The 12,547-nt window shown below is 40.1% G+C and overlaps 1 protein-coding gene and 1 long non-coding RNA gene across 10 annotated transcripts in view; one reads left to right on the top strand and one right to left on the bottom strand.

The window, feature by feature from the left end:
• LOC127531999 (zinc finger protein OZF-like) overlaps positions 1-12,547 on the top strand; it is a 79,437-nt gene that overhangs the window by 47,155 nt on the left and 19,735 nt on the right. Inside the window, exon 3 of one of the 9 annotated variants that reach the window (XR_007939236.1) lies at positions 6,292-7,165. The exons of the other annotated variants lie outside the window; for them this stretch is intronic. The gene's annotated coding sequence lies outside the window, so the exon portion shown is untranslated. Of the gene's footprint in view, positions 1-6,291; positions 7,166-12,547 lie in introns of those variants that run through there. 9 annotated transcript variants of the gene reach the window in all.
• LOC127532110 (uncharacterized) lies at positions 8,624-9,018 on the bottom strand. The gene is made up of 2 exons (XR_007939369.1): positions 8,831-9,018; positions 8,624-8,687 (listed from the first exon to the last, which is right to left on the bottom strand). It is a non-coding gene; the product is annotated as an uncharacterized LOC127532110 (long non-coding RNA).

The raw sequence follows: 12,547 nt of genomic DNA, 5'->3' as shown, positions 1-12,547 counted from the left end.
AGCTCTGCAGAAGCAGCTGTACTGAGGATATAATGGTGGACTGCTAGGAAGCTGCTTGCTTTTTGTTTGAGGCTGAACTAGCTGCTGATCATACTTTCTGAAAATGTCTTACATGGTGATGAAGATAAGTAACGGAAGAAAAGTCTTGTTTTTCAAGCAAGTTGTCCAGGAAGGTAAAGAGCAGCATTTTCTTTGGTAGAGAATAATACTTTTGAGCATTGTGAGTTGTTCGCCAGTCTAGCCTTTTTTAACCCTTGCCTCAGGTTAAAATTGGTCCAGCTCTCCGTTTAAAGGGTTAGATTCTATCTGCCTATTAGTATTTCACCTAACAGGTTTCAGCAGAATAAATTAAGCTGGAATCGAGAGACACTCGCCCAGGTTCTAACTGCCTTGCATCCGAATGTCTCACCCCTCTTATCTGATAAATGCTATCCCACCAAGCAGCCTTTCTAAGTGGTAGAATTGATCTATCATACACATTCGTTATCGGTCAGCTTCTCTCATAAGGACTTGCCTGCACTTGGTGCTATTCCTGGGTTCGTTTTAGAGGTTTGGAAAGAACTAACCTCAGGGGTAATGTTTAAACACTCTCACTTTGGACTAAGTAACCTTTAAGAACCATTGGTTTGAATGCACACAATCAACTTAACTTTTTACCACTATGCAGATTTTCAGTGATTTATAATAATTTCATTAGGCTTCTCTTTAAATGCAATACAGCTTTTTATTAAGCAAATTTTAGCAAGAGCACAGCTTCAATTCATGATTAAAACAATTAATTATTTCTGATTAAAAATGAGACTAAAGTAAATAAATTGAGCGTACCTGACAATCTTCTCTAATTATTAAATTTAGGAGAGAGAGCGAACAGCGTGGCCACTACCGTATCACTCGGTCTTGTCTTGCGTCTGGGAAAAGCACTCAGTTGTCCGGAGGACTCGGTACGATGTCTTCTTTGTGGACAAAAGGATCTTATCCCTCGGCAGGGGGGAGCGGAGGAGTCCTGTAAGCCAATCGCGGTCTGGCAGTTATCTTCTGGAATTGGCTGGAACGTTAGTGCTTACGCCCCAGCTGTCTTCTCTGTGGTATGGTGGTGATGGGAAACCCTCGTCTGTTCAGGCTGTAGTGGGTCACTGGGTCTCCCAGCCCCGGGGAGGGGAACAGCCCGGTGCTGTTGCCTCCTTTGCCTCTTCGGGTGTAGTCGGTTCTTCCCTCTATTGGTTTCTTCTGGATAACTGCAGAACCTCTTAGGACTCTCCGTTTGGCAGAGTGTGGTCTTCACTTGTTGAACAAAGTCAGACAAAGACTTTGCTTCCAACGATGTCCTCAGCGATCTCTGAAGCCTAAGTCCCGCGTCGTCTTCCCGTCTCTCGGGCAAAAGAGGAAGGTGAAGATTCTTCAGAACTCTGGCCAAGTTCCCTTTGCTGCTCTTCTGGCGGCTCCGGCGAACAACTCCCCCGTAATGTCTCTGCTCTCCCATTCTTATACTCCCTCCAGACACACAAAACTGGCTAGGTACGCCCTCTGACACCGTCTAACTTATGCAATCAACTTTGTCATCACATACAACAGTAATACAGAAGTCATGTTGTTACAGCAAATACACAGTGTCCACGTTCTGTTTAGCACACACACATTTCAGCCCACCCTTTTGGGTTTTTCCCAAACTTCCCTTTTTTCTGAGGAGGCTGCAATGTCATTGTGGCTGCCAAGTCATGGTGACTGTTGTTTACTGCACTTCTGCTTTTTTAAGGCCTGGACACACAAGCTTATGAGGCCTGTACGCACACACAGAGCCTAACCAAGGATTACTTCACACAGAATCACTTCTTAAATCATTCTTCTCAATCTGAACATAATAAATCATCTGAATCATTACTTTAATCAAATCAACACTTCAAAAAAATATAGGTGTATATTTTAGCCAGCATAATCATATGATTAACTTATAATGTTTCTTCTTTAAGATCTTTATTTGTCTGCTTCAAAACCTTTGTTACCTTAGGGCCGTAATAAGCCTGAGTTCTCTCTGAGACCTCAACATCTGCATCTTACTTGACAGAGTTTACCAGCCTTTTCCTTCTCAAGAAATTCAGACAGTTGAACCCAGAAGTTTACTTACACTGTATAAAACGACACATAACCCTTTTTTTAATTGACACGATCTGACATTAAATCTGGCAATGCTTCTCCTGCTTTATGTCAGTTAAGATGACCAAAATTATCTTTAAATTACTTTCTTCACAATCTTGGACTTGACTATGGACTTTAGCCATACTATGTTCCAAGGGAGTTCAGTCACATCATCACAATACTTGTTTACATTCCACCCAAGGCAACTGACTTGGTTCCATGTGATGTTTTGCATGATACTGTTGCTAGGATACAGACTCAACATCCTGAGGCACTTGTAATAATATCAGATTTCAATCATATCAGCCTCTCCTCTCATCTGACTGGATTTACACAGTTTAACTGCCCTACCAGAGAGAATAAAACCCTAGACCTGCTGTATGCCAGTGTCAAAGAAGCTTACAGAGCTACTGCCTTACCACCACTGGGCAGGTCAGATCATAACTTGGTTTATCTGCAGACCTGTTCCAAACCTTGTGTGCTGAGACAGCCTGCAACTAAAGTCCAAATCAGAAGATGGACTCCTCAAGCTAGTGAAGCTCTAAGGGACTGCTTTGAATCAACAGACTGGAATGTGCTTCTGGAAACAGATGAGGACAGTATGAACACTGACAGACAGGTTAATTGTTTTAGTGAATACATCAGCTTCTGTAGAGACACAGTCATACCTGCAAAGGGGTCATTCCGTGTGGTTTCACCAGATGGTGACCATCTTCAAATTAGTCCTAAATTTGTATGTCACTAGATGGTTGCAAAAGTACTTTCTATGCAAAATTGTAGGCCTGTAGCTCAAATAGTTTGTGTTGTAGGGGTCTGAAATTTTCAGAATTTGGGCTATAAATAGCTAAGAAAAGCCTCGCCAGGTTTTTTTTTTTTTTTTCATCTTTAAGTGGTAAATTCTCAGTCTTTAGAGATACCAGAGAGCTGTGAGTTGGTAAACAAGGCCTCTGCATGGAGCTAGTGCCCCACAAACATCCCCGGGTGTTTTCCTACACTCTGCAGGCCATGGGGACTAGCTAAAAATGCTAAAAGATTAAGAGATACCTACTCATGAGTGAGGTTTGGGACCTTAAAAGTACTAGAAATACTGCACAGAAGTGTTCGAACACCCCTGGGTTCCATTCTACACAAACTTGTGTGATAACTTAGCAAACTGGAGCTTTCTAGGTACCTCAGTGTGGAAAATATTAGCTCCCAAAGTTGGACGAGATTTTGAATTGGCTATTTTTGGTGGCAAAAATCTCAGTGTGGGACAGGTACCAGAGACCCCAAATTTTTCTACAAGACAGTTCCATATGTCTTCTATCACTGTACAAAAAGCAGCAGGGTTATATTTGTAGTTACTGAGATATTCTTACTCAAAATGGCATGGGTAATGTCAAAATCATTTTTTGCTTTTCGGTACTTTAAATTGGGATACAAGTATTAGTAGTCATTCCAATTGTAGTATTATGTATGTTTTGTTATTTTTGAAATGTTAGTTGTTAAAGGTGACTCCCTTCAAAAAGTGTAATGCCCGTTTTGTGTCACAAGGTCTAGTTTAGAGCCATACCTGTAGATATCATGACATGTTGACACCATTTGCAATGCATCCATGTAATTATAACATGAATTCAATTTAGGACATGCAATTTGTATGTACACATACAAATTACATGTACTAAATTACATGTACTAACTTGAATTCATGTTATAATTACATGTATACATGTAATTAGACATGATTATCTGCTCTCCTCGGCGTTAAACCTCGACACGCATGTTTTTTTTCTTTTTTACTGCTCCTCGTCTCCACTGTGCCAGGTCAGCTTCTGCTCGTAGAAGTCGATGACCACCAATTTGTATGTACACATCCAAATTACATGTACTAACTTGAATTCCACCTGAATGTCCACCTGAGACTGGTCTAAAAATTTAGACTTCATCTACAAAAAGGGCCAGAGCCGACTTTTTTGCCTGAGAACACTTCGATCAATAGACATCTGCAGTAAGATGCTGCAGATGTTTTATCAGTCTGTGGTAGCAAGTGTCGTGTTTTATGCTGCAGTCTGCTGGGGAGGCAGTATAAAGAACAAGGATGCAAGGCGTCTGAACAAACTGATTAAAAAAGCTGGCTGTGTAGTTGGAATCGGATTGAACACATTGGAGGATGAGGTGGAGAGACGGACACTTAGAAAGATGGAGGCCATTCTGACAAACATGGATCATCCACTTCACATCTGCCTCAGTGAACAACAAAACATCGGTGGACGGCTCCTATCGCTGTTTTACAGGACTGAAGGATTCAGGAAATCTTTCTTGCCATCAGCAATCGGACTGTTTAATTCAAAAGCAAAAAGATAAGACCAAACAATTGAATTCGCCTTCGGGGATCAATAAAGTCATTCTATTCTACAATCAGAAGTTTGCATACACTAAGATTGCTATGCCTTCAAGATAATGATGTCCTGACTTTGAAAGCTTTTGATAGATTAAGATGTATTTTCAGGCACACCTCAAACACACTGCTTCCTTGTGTGACGACATTAGAAAATCTAAAGAAATCAGCCAAGACATCAGGAGGACATTTGTGGGCCTCCACAGGTGTGGTTCATCCTTGGGTGCAATTTCCAGATTGCTGTGGTTTGACGTTTATCTGTCCAAACAATTACATGAACGGATCAACACCATGGGAATGTCAAGCCATCCTACTGCTCAAGATGGAGATTGGTTAAGGTTAGGATTGTTTTGGAGGGAAATGTGCTCATCAATCCCAGAACAAAAGCAAACGACCTTGTGAAGATGCTTGCTGAGGATGGCCTGAGTACACCATCCCAACTGTGAAGCATGGGGGTGGCAGCACCATGTTGTGGGAGTGTTTTTGCTGCAGGAGGGACTGGTGCACTTCACAAAATAGATGGCATCAAGAGGATAGAACATTATGTGGAAATATTGAGGCAACATCGGCCAGCAAATGAAAGCTTGGGCTCAAATGGGTCTTCCAAATGGACAAGGACAGCGCTGGTGTAAATCTGACACTGTCCTGGAGAAACTGCACTACTGACTTAGAACTGCTTTCTGCTTCACTGTGCCCTCCACATCTGCCTCAGAAATTTCCCCAGGTATTTGTGAAACTTGTCTATATCCATCCAAAGGCCAGTGAAATAAATACCTGTGGGCTTATCCATCAGGTCATCCAGAGACTTCAGTCCAACTCCCCGGATGCACCTAACATCAGTCAGGGAGACATGAACCACTGCACACTAAAACACACACTGAGAGACTTCCATCAGTACATCACATGTCCCACTAGATGAGACAAAATCTTTGATCTCTGTTAGAACAATGTGAAAGGTGCTTCTAAGTCCATCTGTAACCCACCTAAAACGTGACATCAATAAATAAATAGTTAATTAAAATACATAAAAACATTGAAAAGGTTACATCTGATCCACCAAGAGTTAAAATCTGATGATTAAAATGCATAAATAAGTTCATTTGCTTGAAATATGTTCATTTAATTAATTGAAAGTCAGTTAAAAACAGTCAGAAAGCTCCTTTAATTAAAATGATTAAAAGTATGGCTGTTAAAAATTACAACGCTCCTTCCCCTTTAAGCGTTTTGCTGCCTCGTGCCTTTAACCAAAACGTGCACTGCACAGCGCAGCAGAGAGCAGACGACAGACGGAGAGGAGAAAAGCAGAGAAAAATAATGAACGAAACTTCTTTAAAACGAGTTTATTGGAGATTGGGAAAAGAAACCAGCCCGGTTGCTGATGCGCGAGGATTGTGTTGAAGTTAACCGCAACGGTTTTTGGTGAGTTTTGATTTGTTTTATGGTAAACTTTTTCAGCAACATGTACGCACGTGGATGCTAGCAAAAGGGCTAATGTTGAAACGTGGAGGAAATCGTTAATTCTGTTTAGTGGTGAATGTTTTGTTTATTGAGGAGACCAAATGTGTATCAGTACATGTCATGTTAGTGGAAGAGTTTCACTGCATTTAAAACATTTCATTTTGTTTGAAGGACAATGCTTTTAGAATCAAAAATGCTGCTCTGCAACCATGTCTTCTTTGATGAGCGACTTAGCAGTAATGTTAATATGCACAAGCATACAGAGTTGCAGTTTTAGTTCATGTAGCCAGGATAATTCATTTTATTTATGACCTGTTGTGCAGGTCAGGTTTTTTGGTCCTGCTGAATTGGTCAGAGACTTTCTGTTCTGTGGCGTGCGAGGAGACGAGGCACACACGACGTGGGATTTTAGATGGCGAGCCAGACCCGTGAACTCTGTTTTCAGTGACAAGAACTCATCTTCATCGTGCCAGTGAGGACACTGCTGTCACTTTGGAGCTGTTGGTAAACTCGCTGCCTGAGTGGTAGGAGTATTGGATTCTTTCTTTTTCCTCTATTTGAACTAAACTGAGTTGGAGTAAACAACTGAACTGGAACTGAGAACATAATTGGAACTGAACTTGAAGTGAAACTGAAATGTTACATGTTCATGGTTGTTCATAATTATCAGTTATGAGTGAGATGGGATTGTGTTGCAATTCATTTTCATTTGGGAATTGTGGTTTTACTTTTTTTACCTGTGAAATAGAAGGAAGAGTTAACTCAAGAGTATAACTAAACTCAAAATAGGTACAAACTTGTAGCCTAAATAAGATAACCATTAACAGACCGGTCTAAACTAATGAAAAAAGTGTAGTTGAATCTAAGATGAAGAGTTTAACCTAACAAACTGCTCAAACAAAGTGGTTCAGTGAACTAAACTGTTTCTAATACTGAAAGGAAGAACCTAAAAAAGGGAAAGAGTGAAGCACCTTTATTTTTCCTATTTTTATTTTAGCTGCAGGGATTGTCGAACAGTTGTTAACATTGAATATTGTTTGTCTTAAATCTGTGTCAAAAATTCACTAAAGTGCCGGCTTTTGTATTTAAAGTACATGGTCTCTGGTCTAAATTTAGTGTTGTTTCCCCACTCCTTCAGAACCTAGAATTGGTCCAGTAGTTTAAAGGGTTGTATCAGTGATACAAGCACTACAAATCCCCCTCCCTCCTCTGGGTTCCTCTGACCACAACTGCATCCTCCTTATCTCTGTCTACTACTGTACTGAAGCAAGGCAAAGTGCAGAACATCAGAGTGAAAGTTTGTCACACTCTGCAGGGATGTCTGGAGGTTACTGACTGGGACGTGTTTAAGGAGTCCTCAGCTGATATTGATGAACCGACTGATGTTGTGAGCAGCTGGGTCACAGACTGTGAAACCAGTGTTATTCCTGAAAAAAACTGTTAAACTATATCCAAACACTAAGCCATGGCTTTCTAAGAATCTTAAAGACCTACTGTACAGAAAGAAAACAGTCTTCAGAGAAGGAAATACACTAAATCTGTATAACCGACAGAAGGAAATAAAGTAGGAGATCAGGACCCACAAAAGACAATACAAAGACAAACTTGAGTCTCAGCTCAAAATGAACAACCTCAGTTCAGTCTGGGACGGCATGAATCTGATCACTGGACTAATTAATGTGTCAATGAGAGAGTTCAGCTCAGCGGTTATAATTCTGATTTAGAGCTGGCTCAAAGTCTAAACAGTTTTTATGTCAGGTTTGACTCCCATGATTTTAGGGCTAAACATGCTGAGACTAAAAACTGTCTCATGTCAGCCTCTCCACAGAATCCCTTTCTTGATGTGGGCAATGTAATCTGGTGTCTCAAACAGTGCAGACCAAAGAAAAGTCCTCTACCTGATTACATCGTTGATTGAAAACTTTTTCTACGTCTGACTAAATGACCAAGATTGCTGCTGATCTCCCTGTCTATCTTATGTTTTGTTTGATTTTTCTTTAAATGGCTTTTATTTTGCTTGTAATTGTTTTACTGTGTTTTTTCCATTTTTAAAACATTTCCTTTAATCGTTCCTATTCCTTTAACTGTTTTACTGTTTTGTTGCTTTTGTTGTTTGATGGTGAACGCTTGTGTAACTGCTGCACAACAAATTGCCGGGGTCGTTGGGGTCAAATCCAGAATTCAGTGGCAGAATTACAGTTCTTTTCTGGACTGGTATCAACATCTGTGCCCCTAGGAGAAACTAGAAAGTGTTGGTGGTCTGAATTGACCCTGCTGCCATTAAGACCTAAATCTGGACGTTAATGTTGTATGCTTTTCATATTGTATACTGACAGTCAATAGAAACTTTGAGGTAGAAATGTACGCAGAATTCTACTTGTAGGGGGGTTGTAATTCATTGTGGATAGAGGTCGACCGATGTGGGATTTTTAAAGGCCGATGCCGATGCCGATTTTTGAAAAAAAATTCAGCCGATGGCCGATATCTAAGGCCGATTTTGGAAGCCGATATTCAAGGCCGATATACCTATATATATATATATATATATATATCAGTATATGTACAAAGCATTGATTATGAAAGACAATTGCGAATTTGCGACACTAAAAGAAGAAACATGTGTATGCTAAAAATTAAACTCTACCATTGCAGTAGTAGAACTCTTAACATTTATTTAACTTTAAATTGCACACAGAAAAATACAATATCAAAACGTAACCTGAGTGAGATTTTGTAAACAAATCAAACTGTAAAACTGTAAATTGAAAGTGGCTTCAGTGCAAATTGCTCAGTATCAAAGATTAATGTTATCACACAATAAAACTTTAAATTGCACACAAAAATACAATATCAAAACGTAACCTGAGTGAGATTTTGTAAACAAATCAAACTGTAAAACTGTAAATTGAAAAGTGGCTTCAGTGCAAATTGCTCAGTATCAATGATTAATGTTATCACACAATAAAATGAACACTTCTAAAATATAAATAAAAATGTAGTGCAGTTTGGCATTAGAAATAAATAAACACAAATATACACATTACACAAAATAAAACAACAAAATGAAATACCAGAGTTAAAAATAAATGGACATTAACCTTCAGTCTTTGGATCAACTGTCCTCAGTGCCTTAACAAATCCTTTGTTCATATTTATGCAACATGGAAAAAGTGAAGCATCACACAAATATAAAGAATAAATATGTAAACAGTTGCAAAGTTGAAACATTTATGAAAAAACAAACTTATTTGCAGTGTGCTACTTACACTACCAAGATTTTAAAGACTGTGCATGTAAACAGTGTTTGGTTGGATCTGACACTTTCCTTAATACTCCCATTTTAGAAGAGGAAGATTGTAATGCAAAAAACACAGTCTTTCAGCATTTTCTCCTGTGAGCCTGTTCCTTTTGTAGTGTAAATATTTCCCACTTCACTAAAAACCTTTCACTGGGAACTGACGAAGGGGGTGCAGACAGAAACTTTTGGGCAATGGGTGCAAGTAGATTGAATCGAACGGCATTGTGTTGCCACCATTCCAAAGGGTTACCAGTCTTTCGATCTATCAGTGGCTCATGCAGGTACTGATCAAGCTGGGATGAGATGTCAGACTCTTGTGCAGTCTCATCGGGAGATGTTGTTTGCAGAATATTTGCAAACATTTGCTCAACTAGTCCAGGCCTTGGTCTTTCTTCCACCTCAGCAGCCACTCTCTTTTGTTTCGGCTGGGTTGCATCATCTGTGGACATATAGAGGTGTAAAAGTTAGCAACATATTTCTAGTTTACTGCTCCGTATCTGGGACAACTCTTAGAATACTACTTACCATGGTCAGAGCTGGTGGACGCATGTGGGAGACAGCAGACAACAACGAGTGTTCCTCCTGTATCCACATCTGTACTGGGTCCCGTGTGGCTGCAGACAGAACATTGGCCTTGTACCTTGGATCCAAAAGGGTGGAAAGTACCAATATCTTCGAATCCTCCATTTTTGCAAATCTCCTCTCAAGACTTTGCAGCATAGTTTGGCGGAGTGTTTTGATCTCGTGTGGAAGGGCCCTCAGCTCTCAGTATCATTTTAAGTACAGCAATGCTTGGGATGATGCATGATATGGAGGACTCTGAGTGGCTCATCTCCAATGTAACTTCTTCAAAGGTGCAAGTGTGTCAATGGTATTTGAAACCAACTCCCATTGGTCTGCACTTAGGGTTGTGAACTTTCCGTATTCTCCTCCATAAACATTTAAAGCGCGCTTTTGTTCAAGCATCCGCTGCATCATATGGAGTGTAGAGTTCCAGCGTGTTGGCACATCTTGCAAATGTTGTGTAGTGGTAGGCCTAGGTCAGATTGAATTTTCTGCAGACGTTGCTTTGCCAGGATAGAATGATTGAAATGCGTGGCGCAGTGCTTTAGCTTCGCTATGATGTCAACAATGGCTCGCTGGCTGGCTAGTCCTTCATTGATGACAGCTGCAGGGTATGGGCTGAGCAACTCAGATCTGTACTTCAGCAGCTTGAGCCCTTTAACCATGTTGGCTCCGCTGTCTCTTAGCACCAAAAAAACTCTCTCAAGTGGTATATGCCATTGCTCAAGCATTGCCAAAAACATCTCACTAATGTATTCGCCAGTGTGCGAGCCAGTCATGCCTTCACATTCAGGACAACCTGCTGCCTTTCCATTCCTCATTTGATAAAGTGGCACGTGAGGCTCATCAATGACTCTGTGTCCCTGACAGCAATCGGTTGTGAAAGACAGGAATGGTTCAACTTCTTTATCTTTGGATGACACTAGTTCTTGATGTGCTCCTGAACTTTGTTGTAGATGTCTTCCAAGACAGTAGTGCGGTAGTACTTTTCAGACTTAAAGTTGTACCGAGGCTCTGCATGTTGCAACACTCTCCTGAATCCGATATCATCTACCACAGTGAAGGGTTGATTGTCTGTGGCAATCATTTCGACAATCATTCTTGTCAACTTCTTTGACCTTGGGTCATTATTTCCCCATTTTCTCTTGGCATCAAATAGCTGAAACTAGCGTAGGTTGCTGTGGCTGTGAAACTGATAAGGCCATTTCATCCTTTTCTTTAATTGCCTCATGGATGCCAGTGGATGACGACTCTTTAAATGACCCACAGGTTTGATGTGTTCATTTCTTTTTAACATCTGCTCTCCATGCTGATTGTGTTGCTACAAATGTTGCATTTGGCTTTCCCGGCGTTGGTTGGGTAAAATGATCCCATATAGGGTTTTGTGTTTGCGCAGCATTGCCTGCAGGAAAAAAAAAAAGGTTAATGTAAGTACCATTGGACAATTGTGTAAGAAATTAATGAGGAATAGACATTAAATTACTGTTTAATTTGTAAAGGCGGTCAATAATCCAGAAGTTTTCCATCTTATTTTTATAACAAATACCTTTTTTCACCAGTTGTTTTTGTAATAAAAACTTTAAAATACTGTTTGTTTTCCTGTATTATTATTACTACATTAAAAGTATAATAATTATATTGCAATACAGTGGTTTTTTTTTGTTTTTTTTGTTTTTTACTCCATTCATACATAAAATATGAGTAATCTTGCACAACATGAGTGTTTTGTTATCCCACACAGCTTTTGATGAAACTATATTCAATTACAGGATCAAACCAACACTAACTCATGTGTGGTGCTGCTGATATAAAAGTTATCTCTAGCATAACTAGACTTCTATTACTTAATTACGTAGCTCTTAGCCTTCGCTATTGGCTATAATTCCTTTAACGTTTCCATCACTGTACTAAATTAAAAGTTGAAAACTGATGACACCTGCTAAGGTGCGACTGCAGAGATAGGCTTAAGCGACTGTGCAATTGTTATTATGTCAGGAGGTCGTATGTAACTTAACCAAACTTTAGCGGACATGTTTTTAGTCCTGGAGCCAAGAATTAATCCTGGAGCCAAGACGCAACAAGTGGATCTGTCATTGCCTACTGCACATATTCTCAATAATGCTTTGCAATACGCATTAGTGCTCTTTGTATGTCTGTGGCATGAACCAAATCGTTAGTCTTTTTGTTGTTGAAGCCTCACTATGTAGCTAAGTTATTTGCTAACTATGCTAACATGGAGGATTGTTGCATGTTTGAGCCTGACGCTGGAAGTTAAACAGCTAACCTACGGTTTAATACCCACTCAGTAAAGATTTTTAAAGGCTACATCAACACTGTGTATTCGTTAAAACAAAGAAACAAATCTTTTACCTTTTCGGGAGCCTGATAGATTGCACTCGGCGTGTCCCATCTCCCAACTCCACGCTGCTCTGAACCCGGGGTCCTCCAGCTAAAGGACCCCATCAGTAAGCGGTGGCCTTAAGGGTGCCTGATCAAAAATCAGCTTTTTATTTATTCCATCGGCCGATGGCCGATGTTGAAAAAAATTCATCCATCGGCCCAAAACATCGGACGACGACCTCTAATTGTGGATTTACTGATGATCTAGTGCCCTGGTAGTTGAGATAATGATGATTTATTTTGTCATGATTCATTGCATATGGGTTGGTCACTTTGCAAAAGTGAATCAAATACACACCAAGCGATACTCAGTATCT

Source organism: Acanthochromis polyacanthus, chromosome 22 (assembly GCF_021347895.1).
Source record: "Acanthochromis polyacanthus isolate Apoly-LR-REF ecotype Palm Island chromosome 22, KAUST_Apoly_ChrSc, whole genome shotgun sequence".
NCBI lineage: Eukaryota > Metazoa > Chordata > Actinopteri > Pomacentridae > Acanthochromis > Acanthochromis polyacanthus.
Note: the sequence above shows the minus strand (reverse complement) of the source record. Positions and strands in the feature narration are given on the sequence as shown.